The sequence below is a fragment of the Anomaloglossus baeobatrachus genome, chromosome 2 (genome assembly GCF_048569485.1).
Source record: "Anomaloglossus baeobatrachus isolate aAnoBae1 chromosome 2, aAnoBae1.hap1, whole genome shotgun sequence".
NCBI lineage: Eukaryota > Metazoa > Chordata > Amphibia > Anura > Aromobatidae > Anomaloglossus > Anomaloglossus baeobatrachus.
The window spans coordinates 65795817-65812594 of NC_134354.1; positions in this window are offsets into that span (position 1 = coordinate 65795817).

Genomic DNA, 16778 nt, shown 5'->3' on the forward strand with positions numbered 1-16778 from the left:
TTCGGATCCCGGCAAGGCTTGGAGTCGTCGTGAATTTGCCAAATCCGTTAGTGAAGGGGACCTCCGGGTTTCCAAACAGCCAAGTCCCGATAGAAGGCAACCGTACAACCGTGAAGGGGAGACACCGCCACCGCCAAGGGCAACCGTCTCCCAGGGCCAGCGCCTGTGGGCAAAAGGGGCTCCTCCGGCCCATATCCAGGTCGGGGAACGGGTTACCGGTGGGAACCCATTGCTACCAACACTGAACTTAGGTGCAGGGAGAGACAGTCATCACTAACCTGCAGGGAGGAACAACCGCAGCCGTCCGAGGGACCCGTCCATCCAGCCGCTTGTTTTACCGTGAACTGTGTCATCATCATTGGGCTGAGTGAGTACCTCCGTGCCGTGCGGCACAGCGCTGCCCCTGCGACCCTGCACCTCATCAGGCCCCGCAACCCGCCTGTCATCCATCTCTACCCCATCACCAGGCCCCGGGACAACCAACCCCCCTACCCACGGAGGGGAGAAATAACAACAAAGCTGCTCCCTGTCACAGGCTCCCGGGATCCCCGTCCAGAGCAGCGGTTGTGTCCACACAATCACCACAACCGTGGGTGGCGTCACGGACAATATCCCCAAAACCCAAACCACCCCTTTTCACTCACGGGCGAGGAGCGTCGCTCGAGTCCCCGGGATCAGGCCATCGCTCGAGCCACCGAGCAGCAGCAGCCGTAGAGCAGCGGCAGTCGGACCCGAGCAGTGGGAGAGCGCAGCGTCCCCTCCTCCGCCCGCGACACTTCCAGCTTGGGACTGGTGTGGAGGGTAAAGTGGATGAGGATGCGCAGGAGGAGGAGGAGGCTGAGGAGCATGACATTCCGGAGCTGTAGAGTGTGGGTGAAACCCTGACTGAGGTAGGGCCTGCAAAACTTGGTGTGGGAAAGACGTGTTCCGTCCCTCGCTAAGACTGGGTCCCAGCTTCCACAATATTAACCTAGTGTGCCGTCAACGAGATGTAGCGGCCTTGTCCACAAGCACTTGTCCACGTGTCTGTGGTTAGGTGGACTTTGGCTGAAACAGCATTGTTCAGGGCACGTGTGATGTTTTGTGACACGTGGTTATGCAATGCGGGGACGGCACACCGGGAGAAATAGTGGCGGCTGGGGACCGAGTAACGTGGGACAGCTGCCGCCATCAGGTCGCGGAATGCTTCTGTCTCCACCAGCCTAAAAGGCAACATTTCCAGCGCAAGCAGTCGCGAAATGTTAGCATTTAGAAGTGTGGCATGTGGGGCGTTGGCAGTGTATTTGCGCCTGCGTTCAAAGGTTTGCTGAATGGATAACTGAACGCTGCGCTGGGACAAGGACGTGCTTGATGATGGTGTTATTTCTGCATGGGCAACTGCAGGTGCAGGGCCGGAGGAGGCTTGTTCGCGGGCAGCATGGACAGGGGATTGGCTCGCATGCACAACAAGCGAAGACGTAGCAGTGACATCAGCAAGCACTGCTCCTCGACTCTGTTGTACATCCCACAAAGTCGGGTGCTTGGCTGACATGTGCCTGATCATGCTGGTGGTGGTCAGGCTGCTAGTTTTGGTACCCCTGCTGATGCTGGCATGGCAGGTGTTGCAAATGGCCTTTTTAGAATCATCTGGAGCCAACTTAAAAAACTGCCAGACTCGGGAAGACCTAACATTTGTACAGGCACCTTGTGTCGTGTTGTTGTTCCGGGGAACGGTTGCCTGACGTCTGCCTGGGGCCACCACCCTGCTTCTTACTGCCTGTTGGGATGCTACGCCTCCCTCCCCCTGTGCACTGCTGTCCTCGCTCTGCATATCCTCCTGCCAGGTTGGGTCAGTTACTGGATCATCCACCACGTCGTCTTCCTCTTCCGCACCCTGCTCCTCCTCCTGACTTCCTGACAATTGTGTCTCATCATCGTCCACCCCTTGTTGAGACACGTTGCCAACTTCGTGAGAATGTGGCTGCTCAAATATTTGGACATCTGTACATACAATCTCGTCATGGCCCACTTCAACAGGAGCTGGAGAGAGGCCAGAATGTGTGAATGGAAACGTGAACAGCTCTTCCGAGTGTCCAATTGTGGGAAAAGTAATGTCCGTGGACGTGTACTCGACCTGGTGGTAGGAAGGAGGATCAGGTTATGAAATGTGCGGTGCAGTATCACGGCTACTGACACTTGAACGTGTGGAAGACAGAGTGTTTGTGGTGGTGCCAATCTGACTGGAAGCATTATCCGCTATCCAACTAACAACCTGTTGACACTGGTCTTGGTTCAAGAGCGGTGTACTGCTGCGGTCCCCAAGAATTTGGGACAGGACGTGCGAGCGAGTAGATGTGGCCCTTTGTTGTGGCGAAATTAGAGCTTGCCCACGACCTTGGCCTCTGCCTGCACCACCATCACGTCCACTTCTTTGTTCGTTGCCAACGCCCTTGCGCATTTTGCAATGCTGTGCTGGCATTTTGAAATGCTGTGCTGACATGTATTCACTAGACTTGTGCATTATATCTACGTTTGTGCCAATCGCACACAAGTGCACCTGAACGCTGCCACCAACAGGCACACACGTGCGGTTTTTAAATGCAAGCACGGACGCACTAAGAACCTAACAGGTCTCTATCCAGGGACAATGTGGAGCCTCCCAATTTTTGGCTGCCCTGCCAAAGGGCTATACTACAATAGACCCACTTCCTTACAATGGGCACTTTAGGTTTACAGGCCCTCATGCACGTCTCTATCCAGGGACAATGTGGAGCCTCCCAATTTTTGGCTGCCCTGCCAAAGGGCTATACTACAATAGACCCACTTCCTTACAATGGGCACTTCAGGTTTACAGGCCCTCATGCACGTCTCTATCCAGGGACAACGTGGAGCCTCTCAATTTTTGGCTGCCCTGCCAAAGGGCTATACTACAATAGACCCACTTCCTTACAATGGGCACTTCAGGTTTACAGGCCCTCATGCACGTCTCTATCCAGGGACAACAAGGAGCTTCCCAATTTTTGGCTGCCCTGCCAAAGGGCTATACTACAATAGACCCACTTCCTTACAATGGGCACTTCAGGTTTACAGGCCCTCATGCACGTCTCTATCCAGGGACAATGTGGAGCCTCCCAATTTTTGGCTGCCCTGCCAAAGGGCTATACTACAATAGACCCACTTCCTTACAATGGGCTCTTTAGGTTTACAGGCCCTCATGCACGTCTCTATCCAGGGACAATGTGGAGCCTCCCAATTTTTGGCTGCCCTGCCAAAGGGCTATACTACAATAGACCCACTTCCTTACAATGGGCACTTCAGGTTTACAGGCCCTCATGCACGTCTCTATCCAGGGACAACGTGGAGCCTCCCAATTTTTGGCTGGCCTGCCAAAGGGCTATACTACAATAGACCCACTTCCTTACAATGGGCACTTCAGGTTTACTGGCCCTCATGCACGTCTCTATACAGGGACAACGTGGAGCCTCCCAATTTTTGGCTGCCCTGCCAAAGGGCTATACTACAATAGACCCACTTCCTTACAATGGGCACTTCAGGTTTACAGGCCCTCATGCACGTCTCTATCCAGGGACAATGTGGAGCCTCCCAATTTTTGGCTGCCCAGCCAAAGGGCTATACTACAAGAGACCCACTTCCTTACAATGGGCACTTTAGGTTTACAGGCCCTCATGCACATCTCTATCCAGGGACAACGTGGAGCCTCCCAATTTTTGGCTGCCCTGCCAAAGGGCTATACTACAATAGACCCACTTCCTTACAATGGGCACTTCAGGTTTACAGGCCCTCATGCACGTCTCTATCCAGGGATAACGTGGAGCCTCCCAATTTTTGGCTGCCCTGCCAAAGGGCTATACTACAATAGACCCACTTCCTCAAAATGGGCACATTAGACTCAAGAGGCCTTCATGTACGTCTCTTCTCAGGGACATCGAAGTGCCACACAATTTTTTCACGTAAAATCTTATATGTAATCTCCAAAAGTAACATACACCAGCTCTATCTCACTATTGGGTATGTGCCCTTAACATTTCCGCCATGAAAATTCATTTTGGTGTCATTTTGGAAGGTTTTCTGGTGAGTCCGTAAAAATGGCGTAAAACACGGACAAAATTGTTCACAGCTGTGACTTTTGAGTGATAAATGCTTCAAGGGATCTTCCCCATGCTGTTGCCATGTCATTTGAGCACTCTTCTGAGACTTTTGAGACATTTTTAGGGTTTCTACATGCTGCCGGGGGTAATTTCATAAAAATACTCGGGTCTCCTGTAGGAAAACATTGGGCTCGGTGGTCGGGCCGAGTACACGAGTATCTTGGGATGCTCGGCCCGAGCCTCGAGCACCCGAGCTTTTTAGTACTCGCTCATCACTAATCCTAGGTGCACTAGCCATCTCCCTGGGCACACTGTGTCTGTACTAAGCCCACAAGAGATTGCACTGCAGCAGTTCCCATCAGCAATGCTGCCTCTCCTGAGACCTACGCCTGCCGGTCCCCTTTAGCTGCACACTAACCTGCATCAACTGGCTCCTCAGCTTCTTGATGGCATCCACCTGCGCTGCCTCTGCCATAAGTTCCATCAGTTGTTCCTGGACCTTCTCCTGCTGCCGCTCCGCTAACACAGCTTTGCATCATTCCAGGTGTCTTCATGTATCCAACGAACCACAAACAAAAACTTTACGCAGCCTATAATGAATATTCGAGAAGCTGCCGATATAACGCAAGCAACGCAGTGCAACCACAAGACGTGCCACCAGGAACACTGCTTGCACTCTAGCATCATATGTGATGGGGTCCTCACTCTGCTTGCTTCGCAGTTGCACTAAGGTAGGCACAGGACGCACTTTGAATACAAAGTCCAGGTTTCTTTATTTAATTGCATAAAGCATGCCACCAGTATAGGAGATATATTGCATATCAGTGCAGGAAAACAACATATGCATTTCAGCCAAGTACGTCCGAGCCAAAGTCAGGAAACTTATCCATGCTAAAGGACCTGTAGAAGAATGTATCATGGTCAAATTTGACCCATGAAGACAGTTTCTAATTACGTATCAGAATCAAATGCACTGATCATCTACTTTCCATAAATTATGAGCAAATTGGTGAAATTACACCTATCAAGAAAAAAAAAAATTAACAGCCTCCTCCATAACCCCTTAGCTGTCCTATCCATCGCCAAGATAGGTGTTTTGTACCATTTTCAGTAAGTCATTTTCAATCAATTTTCTCCTAATTTAGACAAAATAGCTGAAACATTTATCACACAAACTGTACATGTGAGGTCTGCTTTTTTTTACAACAGGTGAAATATGTAGTTTTGAAATGTCCATTTTTTATTTGCGTAAACTACACTTTGAAAGCAAAGTCCAGGCTGCTTTATTTAAATGCATAAAGCATGCCACCAGTATAGGAGATAAATGGCATTTCAGTGCAGGAAAACAACATATGCATTTCCAACATGGCACTTTAGTATTAGCCTAGTACGTCCGAGCATCAAGGCTTTTTGCAGGAAGACCCAAGTCAGTATATCCAACCCCCACTTACAACACCTCCAAAACAAGCCAAGTGCCAAACTAACAACATTTTAAAAGCTTGAGACACATCAATGGGCGGAGGTATGTGAGTAGCCAGTTCCACCCATCTCTCTGGCTATCTGTAAAACCTGTTCCTGGAATGCCTTAATAAGACTTGTGGCATTACAAGTCTTAAAGCAGATATTCAGGCTTACGCCACTTTCGCTCGTAATACATACCCTCTGTCATGTTACATAGTATATAATGATGTGCTCTTCAGCTATATGATCTATCCATCTTTTGGACTGGGTGTCATTAATAGTACTTATATCGCCACAATTACCTAATTATGTCTTGATATTACTTTTAAAAAAAGATAGTCAGTCAGGCATAGAAAGTTGAAAGTTACAATTCAAGGCTTCCCAAAGGAACTTTCCAGTATCAGTCAGCACAGAACCTCGGTGCACCAGGCATCTTCCTGGGCACACCGAGTCTGTACTGGGCCCACAAGCAAAGTCCAGGCTGCTTTATTTAAATGCATAAAGCATGCCACCAGTATAGGAGATAAATGGCATTTCAGTGCAGGAAAACAACATATGCATTTCCACCATGGTACATTAGTGTGAGCCCAGTACGTCCAAGCGTCAAGGCTTTTTGCAGGAAGACCCCAGTCAGTATATCCAACCCCACTTACAACATCTCCACAATAAGCCATGTGCTAAACTGAAAACATTTTAAAAGCTTGAGACACACCCATGGGCGGAGGTATGTGAATAGCCAGTTCCACCCATCTCTCTGGCTATCCGTAAATCCTGTTCCTGGAATGCCCTAATAAGACTTGTGGCATTACAAGTCTTAAAGCAGATATTCAAGCTTATGCCACTTTCGTTCGTAATACATACCCTCTGTCATGTTACATAGTACATAATGATGTGCTTTTCATCTATATGATCCACAATTACCTAATTATGTCTTGATATTACTTTTAAAAAAAGATAGTCAGTCAGGCATAGAAAGTTTTTTGAATGAATGTTAAAAGTCTGCCAAAGTCTGGAAACTTATCCATGCTAAAGGACCTGTAGAAGAATGTATCATGGTCAAATTTGACCCATGAAGACAGTTTCTAATTATGTATTGGAATCAAATGCACTGATCATCTACTTTCCATAAATTATGAGCAAATTGGTGAAATTACACCTATCAAGAAAAAAAAAAAATAACAGCCTCCTCCATAACCCCTTAGCTGTCCTATCCATCGCCAAGATAGGTGTTTTGTACCATTTTCAGTACAAATCATTGTCAATCAATTTGCTCCTAATTTAGACAAAATAGCTGAAACATTTATCACACAAACTGTACATCTGAGGTCTGCTTTTTTTTTACAACAGGTGAAATATGTAGTTTTGAAATGTCCATTTTTTATTTGCCTAAACTACACTACTTTTTAATTTTCGTAGGTATTAGTACATAATGATGAGGTCTTCATCTATAGGACCCATCCATCTCTTGGACTGACTCATTAATAGTACTTGTTTTTCCACAACTACCTAATCACATCTCAATATTACTTCTAAAAATATAGTCGTCAGGCATATAAAGTTTAAAGTTACATTTTAAGGCTTCCCAAAGGAACTCTCCAGTATCAGTCAGCACATATCCTCGGTGCACCAGGCATCTCCCTGGGCACACCGTGTCTGTACTGGGCCCACAAGAGATTGCACTGCAGCAGTTCCCATCAGCATCGCTGCCTCTCCTGAGACCTACGCCTGCCATCCCCTTTAGCTGTACACTAACCTACATCAACTGGCTCTTTAGCTCCTTGATGGCATCCACCTGCGCTGTCTCTGCCATAAGATCCATCAGTTGTTCCCGGACCTTCTCCTGCTGCCGCTCCGCTAACACAGCTTTGCACCACTCCAGGAGTATTCATGTATCCGCCGAACCACAAGCAAAAGCTTTACGCAGCCTGTAATGAATTTTCGTGGAGCTGACGATCCACTGCAACCAACGCAGTGCAACCACAAGATGTGCCACTAGGAACGCTGCTTGCACTCTAGCATCATATGTGATGGGGTCCTCACTCTGCTTGCTTCTCAGTTGCACTGAGGTAGGCACAGGACGCACTTTGAATACAAAGTCCAGGCTGCTTTATTTAATTGCATAAAGCATGCCACCAGTATAGGAGATAAATTGCATTTCAGTGCAGGAAAACAACATATGCATTTCCACCATGGTACATTAGTGTCAGCCCAGTACGTCCGAGCGTCAAGGCTTTTTGCAGGAAGACCCCAGTCAGTATATACAACCCACTTACAACATCTCCAAAACAAGCCATGTGCCAAACTGCCAACATTTCAAAAGCTTGAGACACCCATGGGCGGAGGTATGTGAATAGCCAGTTCCACCCATCTTTCTGGCTATCCGTAAAACCTGTTCCTGGAATGCCCTAATAAGACTTGTGGCATTACAAGTCTTAGAGCAGATATTCAAGCTTATGCCACTTTAGTTCGTAATACATACCCTCTGTCATGTTGCATAGTACATAATGATGTGCTCTTCATCTATATGATCCACAATTACCTAATTATGTCTTGATATTACTTTTAAAAAAAGATAGTCAGTCAGGCATAGAAAGTTTTTTGAATGAATGTTAAAAATCTTAGTGAGAATTATTACCAAAGGAATAGAACAATGTACAGCAGATGGCAATAAAGTTAAAATTTAGCTTTTAATTAAGTCTATTAAAACCGACTCATCGTCTAGTATTCACCCGTGCAAGAAATCACACAAATTTAGACGGACACAGACAAATTGGGTATTCAATTCCAGGAGATATTCAAAACCTCACTGGAAAAAGATAGGTCAGATATCAATTACTCCTATGGTATCTCATTATCAAATATTTTTATCCAAAGGGTAGTGCAATTACACACAATATCTGTTTTTTACCTCAAATTGCTGTTTTACCTCTGGCAGAAATAGGGTATCATATTTCACTCATCCTCTCTGGCAGAAAAAAATTTAATAGATATTACCTTAAATGGGACATGATGCTCAATGTAAATTCAGCCCAAAGGTAATAGCTAGAATATGCTCAACGCCCTCCTTTTTTTTTTTTCTTCCCAAGGAGGGCATTGAGCATATTCTAGCTATTACCTTTGGGCTGAATTTACATTGAGCATCATCTCCCATTTAAGGTAATATCTATTAAATTTTTTTCTGCCAGAGAGGATGGGTGAAATATGATACCCTATTTCTGCCAGAGGTAAAAAGGAAATTACTGCTAGCTCTTTAAGACTAATGCACCTCCTTTTGGAGGAAGAAAAAACTAGGCTAGCGGCTTTGTCAAAAAAATTAACTGATCAAATCGAGATAACAAAAAAATTCTCATCAGAGGCGGACTTTAAATCTCGGGAATCTACCCTTCAAAACTCAGTTGAAAGGTTTCAGTACCACCTCAAGGAGAGGAAGCACCGGTATTTCGTTAGGGACCTTCAGGAATTTAAAGACCATAAGGCGTACCTTTTTCCTGCTAATAAGGTCCATATACCACCACCAGAGACTGAACCTTCGTCAACTGACACCGAGGTGTCAGATAACGATACTAGACCTAAGAGAGGTAAAAATAAAAATAAAAACTATAACCGTGGAGGTAGAGGGGGTAGGCCATATACATCCCATTTTTTAGACCACCAACATTACCTTCGGAGCCGCCAGCAACCCTACAACCCACCACAGGGGGATTTTCCCAGATAATAAACCTATCTACCAAAAATCTAAGCCCAGCAGCTATGTGTATTCTCAGCAAGGGCTTATCCTTTGTCCCTACATCAGGGCTTAATGTGTTTGATACCATTAAGGACCTCCATTTATTCACAAGAAAATTAAAATGGCGGAAGCACTTTATTCACAATGAAAAGGTGCAATGTAGAGAATTGGGAGTTTCAGAAGACCTTTTACCAGATATCCGTCTGCTAATGGGTATCTCAGAAGAAAACCCAAACTCTTTTGGTGAGGGCCCCTTTACTGATTTAAAACAGAGGAGTACCCGTTTACCTCCTCCTCAGAGTGATGTCTCGGCAATAGATGTTTTTTCTCGTTTAGTGTGTGAAGACATTGAAAATCTGGGTAAAAGGCAGCAATACACCGAGTTTAACACCACGCAGGAGGAAATGAAGGCTCTGAATGAGCTGCAACATGACCACGACATTGTCATAAAACCCTCTGACAAGGGAGGCAATGTCGTGGTCATGGATTGGTGTAATTACAGGGATATGTGCCGGTCACTTCTAAATGATACAGCTGGATACACTAAATTAAATTCTGACCCCACCATGCTATTTTTGGGACAACTAAAGACAATTCTTATACATGGCCTTGCTAACAACTATATTAGTAAAAATGAGTATGATTTCATGTTACCATCACACCCAGTAACTGCCACCTTCTACTGCCTACCAAAGATCCACAAGGGTTTAACTCCCTTGAAAGGCAGGCCCATTGTGTCTGGCATAAATGGCTTGTGTCAAAATGTGGGTATCTATCTTGATAAACTGCTTGCCCCCTTTGTGAATTCCCTGTCATCTTTTACTCGTGACACAACTGATCTGTTGAGGAAGCTGGATGGTGTTGCTTTAGAACCTGAGAATATTTTATGCAGTATTGACGTCGAGGCCCTTTATTCATCAATAATACATTCAGTTGGGCTACACGCAATTGAATTTTTTCTTAAAACGCGTGGACGTTAATTTCAGGGACATAACAATTTTCTCCTCCAAATTTTAGAATTTTGCCTTACAAAAAATTATTTTCTATTTGACGGACGGATCTATCACCAGCTCAGGGGTACTGCAATGGGGAGCCCTTGTGCTCCCTCATATGAAAATTTACTCCTGGGCTGGTGGGAGGAGACACTGATCTTTGGTGATGAAAACCCCCCAGGTATTGAAAACATAATTTTTTGGTCAAGATATCTGGATGATATTTTTGTAATATGGAGGGGTAACTCAGAAAGTCTTAACACATTTGTTACATACCTGAATGACAATACCATCGGCCTTTTTTTCACTAGTGAGAGCAACGCCACTCAGCTTCCTTTTTTGGATGTGTTGATCATGAGAGATGAATTGGGCAACCTCTCTACGAGAACATATAGAAAACCTACAGCTACCAACTCATTATTGCGGTGGGAGAGCAGTCATCCATTCCCACAAAAGAGAGGGATCCCAAAAGGACAATACTTCAGACTTAGACGCAACTGCTCCACGGACCGTGAGTTCCGGGAACAGGCTGCTGATCTAAGAAAACGATTTAGGGAAAGGGGGTACCCGGATAAGATCTTAAAAACGGCATATCAAGAAGCATGTGCAAAAGATAGAACAAGTTTCCTGGTCCCCTCTCCTTTGCGACCTGACGATAATAAAATCAGATTTATTACTACATATAGTAATAAATCAAAGGCTCTCCATTCCATTCTGAAAAGACACTGGCCAATTCTTCAAATGGACCTGGATATCGGGGACCTGATAGGGGGGCATCCACAATGTACGTATCGACGTAACAGATCACTACAAGATAGATTAGTCCACAGCCATTTCAATCCGCCAAAAAAAACCACATGGCTAGAGCATGGAATAGTGGGCTCTTTTAGGTGTAGTGGGTGTATTGCCTGCCCCGTCATAAAAACTGGAAAGGACTTTCAGAGCCACAATACGGGTAAAACATACGCAGTGAGGTCATTCATTAATTGCCGTACATCTGGGGTAATTTACAAAGCCACCTGTTCATGCCTTGTCGAATACGTGGGAAAAACGAAACGAGAGCTACGGCGCAGAGTTGGAGAACACCTGCGGGGTATAGTTAATAAACGAGATACCCCCTTGTCCAAGCACATTAACCAGGTACATGGCGGGGACACAAAGGGCCTCACGTTTATGGGCATTGACTCTGTCACCCGCCCTTTTCGGGGGGGTGACTGGGACAAGAACCTCCTACAGCGCGAGACATTTTGGATCTACACTCTAAGGACTCAGGCCCCTATGGGCTTAAATGAGATCCTTACTTTCAGTTGCTTTCTGTGAAAGGGATAAAATAAGGCCAGATAGGGTGAGCCACCGTAGAGCGGGGGCGCCATGACGTGACGGATAGGGCGCCGACCTCCGCAGTCAGGTAGGTTCAGATGACAGTTTGGACTAGGGTCAGTTGTGTCTATTATACCGTCCATTTGGAGGATTGGCCTTCTATTTTAATAAAATTAACAACCTAAAAAACATCTAATATCCCTTGATATAAATTCTCTATGTCTTTTGTTTACTTGTCCTTGTTTGTCAGGAACTTACCAAAAAATACCAATTCTTTACTCTGTATCCATTGAATTTGGATCAGTTGTTTTTGGGTTGGGTTACTCCGTCCTTTTATCATCACCTAAACTAAGTAGAGAAAATAGCTATACCCCAAAAAGAAATACTTCTTTTTTCTTTATTATACATCTAAACTCTCTTATAAAGATTATGCTAAGGAAGGGACTCCAGGTATATACATAACTAAAAGGTTATGGTTATGATTTTATATACTCGGAAAACCACACTATATTACAATACCATCTTTTAAAAAGGATATATAATCCACATATAATCCCCTCCCTAAGGGAACAAGCCTGACCGCTAACTATATAAAGACATCTGTGTTTTTACACATACAAGTGTCCCCTTTTGCCTGTGAAACGAAGGGCTGTGGGCGTGGCCTGAACGGAGGTCACATGACCGCGACTTCCCCTAATACTATTGGTCTATATGTTCCTCACTAGGAACTGGGCTTGGGGGCGCGGCTTAAACAATGACCATGTGACCGCGTCATTGTGATCAGTACCCAGCATGCATTTGACCAGGAACTGATCTGAGCATGTGACCGGGACTTATGACGCAGTGGTCACATGGCAGGTAAGAATGACGCGGTGCCCTGACTCGGCGGTCATGTGACTGTTGTCACATAGCGCGATTTTCAAAATGAGGCTATATAGGGCCGGAAATGAAAAGACCGGCGTTTCCAGCATTTCATGTGGACTCCACAAGAAGCGTGGTCCCCGGACCCGGTGTGTTATGAAGCTCATACCCAGGGCAATATAGGTCCCATGCTCCTCTAATAAGGTAACATCTGCTTATGATTTGGGGATGTATATAGCAATGATTTTACTCTACTTGAGCACTACTTAGACTGGGTATTAGCTCACTTTGTCTTTTCTATACTACAGCCTCCATATAATACTTTCCCCTGATGAATCGATAAGAGGAAACGCGTTGGGAAGAAAAAAAAAAAGGAGGGCATTGAGCAGAGCATATTCTAGCTATTACCTTTGGGCTGAATTTACATTGAGCATCATGTCCCATTTAAGGTAATATCTATTACATTTTTTTCTGCCAGAGAGGATGGGTGAAATATGATACCCTATTTCTGCCAGAGGTAAAAAAGCAATTTGAGGTAAAAAACAGATATATTGTGTAATTGCACTACCCTTTGGATAAAAATATTTGATAATGAGATACCATAGGAGTAATTGATATCTGACCTATCTTTTTCCAGTGAGGTTTTGAATATCTCCTGGAATTGAATACCCAATTTGTCTGTGTCCGTCTAAATTTGTGTGATTTCTTGCACGGGTGAATACTAGACCATGAGTCGGTTTTAATAGACTTAATTAAAAGCTAAATTTTAACTTTATTGCCATCTGCTGTACATTGTAATGTTAAAAATCTGCCAAAGTCTGGAAACTTATCCATGCTAAAGGACCTGTAGAAGAATGTATCATGGTCAAATTTGACCCATGAAGACAGTTTCTAATTATGTATCAGAATCAAATGCACTGATCATCTACTTTCCATAAATTATGAGCAAATTGGTGAAATTACACCTATCAAGAAAAAAAAAAAAATTAACAGCCTCCTCCATAACCCCTTAGCTGTCCTATCCATCGCCAAGATAGATGTTTTGTACCATTTTCAGTACAAGTCATTTTCAATCAATTTGCTCCTAATTTAGACAAAATAGCTGAAACATTTATCACACAAACTGTACATGTGAGGTCTGCTTTTTTTACTACAGGTGAAATATGTAGTTTTGAAATGTCCATTTTTTATTTGCCTAAACTACACTACTTTTTTATTTTCGTAGGTATTAGTACATAATGATGAGGTCTTCATCTATAGGACCCATCCATCTCTTGGACTGACTGTCATTAATAGTACTTGTTTTTCTACAACTACCTAATCACATCTCAATATTACTTCTAAAAATATAATCGTCAGGCATATAAAAATTAAAGTTACATTTCAAGGCTTCCCAAAGGAACTCTCCAGTATCAGTCAGCACAGATCCTCGGTGCACCAGGCATCTTCCTGGGCACACCGAGTCTGTACTGGGCCCAAAAGAGATTGCACTGCAGCAGTTGCCATCAGCATCTCTGCCTCTCCTGAGACCTCTGACTGACGGTCTTTTTAGCTGTGTACTAAGCTACATCAACTGGCTCCTCAGCTCCTTGATGGCATCCACCTGCGCTGTCTCTGCCATAAGATCCATCAGTTGTTCCCGGACCTTCTCCTGCTGCCGCTCCGCTAACACAGCTTTGCATCACTCCAGGAGTATTCATGTATCCGCCGAACCACAAGCAAAAGCTTCATGCAGCCTGTAATGAATTTTCATGGAGCTGACGATCCACCACAACCAACGCAGTGCAACCAGAAGATGTGCCACCAGGAACACTGCTTGCACTCTAGCATCATATGTGATGGGGCCCTCACTCTGCTTGCTTCTCAGTTGCACTGAGGTAGGCACAGGACGCACTTTGAATACAAAGTCCAGGCTGCTTTCTTTAATTGCATGAAGAATGCCACCAGTGTTACACCTCGTGGCTCTCCTGAGGCAAGGACTGAGGCAGTCTCCCATTCCTTGCCTGCCACGAGCGCTCCTGCTCAGCAGCGCCGAAGGTCTGCCAGACTGCGCAGTGTGCAGGAGATACCTTTTCAGAGAGGCAGCAGAAGGGTGACACCTAGTGGTTCTCCTGTTACAAGTAGTGAAGCGGTCTCCCATTCCTGGCCTGCCGCGGGTCCTCCTGCTCAGCGGCCCCGAAGGTCTGCGAGGTTGCGCAATGTGCAGAGGTTTGCTACTCAGGGAAGCAGTGAGACTCCCGTTATCTCTGCACATTGTGAGACCGAGGATCCCGCCTCTATTTCCCAGAGGCAGGAGGGTGAGCATGTGGAATGCATGGTGGGTCCCGATTCGCCCACTGACGTCACACGACTTGATGACAAGCCTGGTGACATGGTGAATCCTGACTGGCCAGGCTGGGTCGTCGTGGACCCTGATTGGGTCAAGTCCATCATCTCCACCTCGCGCCCGCCCTTGGGTGGAGCTACACCTCCTTAAAAGCTCCCCCTGCCATCATGGCGGCGCGCGACCGTCCTTCTATGTTTGGATGTCTGGCAGTGTGCTGCCACGCCACTGCTCAGGCATTACTGTCTTTTGTGGGCTTGGCCCTTGCTGCTTAGGCAGCACCTGGTTTGCAGGCCGTGTCCCTGCCTTGCTGCTCTGGCAGTATCCCCTTCAACAGGCCGCGTTCCTGTCCCAGGTGAGCTCCTCAAGTCTCCGCCGGACTCACCTGGTTATTGAAAGCACACGTGCGTGGGCACCTCTGTGCTACCCTCGTGCCATATTCTCGTGACTTCCACTGGCACACATGCATGGGCACCTCTGTGCTTCCCCGTGCAACACGTACACCGAGCCGTGAGATCCGTGCCATACAACCCTCAAGGGTTAGGGCAGACCGGTGTACATAGATCGTCTGTGACATTCCAGACGATCGCTAGCAGCAACCCGCTCACTCTTCACCCACCATAGCAGCGGTCCCTTACACCGCACAGTGGACCTTGACCGGCGGAAGCTGTCCATTTCCCATCTTGGCACGCTTCCCCGGGTCCCCCTCGTAACATTACGGTCGCGCCAAAGGTCTGGCTATGGCTGAAGAGCAGCAGCAGTTGCTGCGTTATGTGCAGCAGTTGGAGTCACGATTGGCAGCAGTGGAGCAGTCTTCCTCCGATAAGACTACTCTGACGACAGTCGCCACCCAGGCGGCTACCCAGGCTGTGCTATTGGGCGGAAGGTCTCCTCGCCTTGCGCTTCCAGAGCGCTTTAGCGGCGACAGCTTTGAGTGCCGTGGTTTTATAAACCAGGTTACCACCTACTTAGAGCTGTCCGCGACTCTTTACGCTACCGAGAAGGCGAAGGTAGCCTTCGTCCAGTCCCTGCTCATGGGGAGAGCGCTGAAGTGGTCCATGCCGTTGTGGGAGCGCGGAGATCGGGTGGTGAATAACTTAACAGCTTATCTTGGGGCCATGAGAATGGTGTTCCTCGGGCCTCAAGTCACCCACGACTCCGCGCTGTTCCTCCTACGACTTCGGCAAGGGTCCGCTTCAGTCGGGGACTTTGCTGTACACTTTAGGACACTTGCCGCGGAGCTGGACTGGCCGGATAAGGTCCTTGTCCCTGTGTTCTGGGAGGGCCTGGCAGGGTTTGTCAAAGACGCACTGGCTACGCGTGAGGTGCCTGCCACTTTAGAGTCATTGATTCAGGTTGCCTCTCGCATAGACATCCGCCAGGCAGAGCGGAGGCTCGAGGTCTCTTCAGCACTCACGTCTTCTCGGCCTAAAAAGCGTCTGACTCCCGTCTTTCATCAGACAGGTCTCCCAGCCAGTCCTGTAGGCGACTCCGTGGAGTCAATGGAGGTGTCCAAGGCGGTCTCCTCTGCCCCAGGTTCTCGGTCTTGTGTCATCTGCTTTTCCTGTGGGCAGAGGGGACACATAGCTACCCGATGTCCCAAACCGTCGGGAAAAGACAGCGTCTAGTTTCTATCAGAGGGGGGACTCTAGACGCTACCTCTCCCTCTAGGTTGACTATCAGCGCCCAGTTGCAGTTCGGCACTACTCTCTTCTCTGCCCTGGCTTGCTTGGACTCAGGCGCTGAAGGCAATTTCATTTCAACCTCCCTGGCAACCCGATACTCAGTTCCCCTGGTTCTGTTGCCCAAGCCACTCAGGGTCCGGGTAGTCGACGGGTCCCTACTACTCGATCCCATCACCCAGATCACCATCCCTCTCAGGATGGATGTACCACCGGGACACCATGAGCAGGTGTCCTTCCTGGTGCTTCCAGGGGGGACGGATGAGATCCTACTGGGTCTTCCCTGGTTGAGACAGCATGCTCCTATACTCAACTGGGCAACAG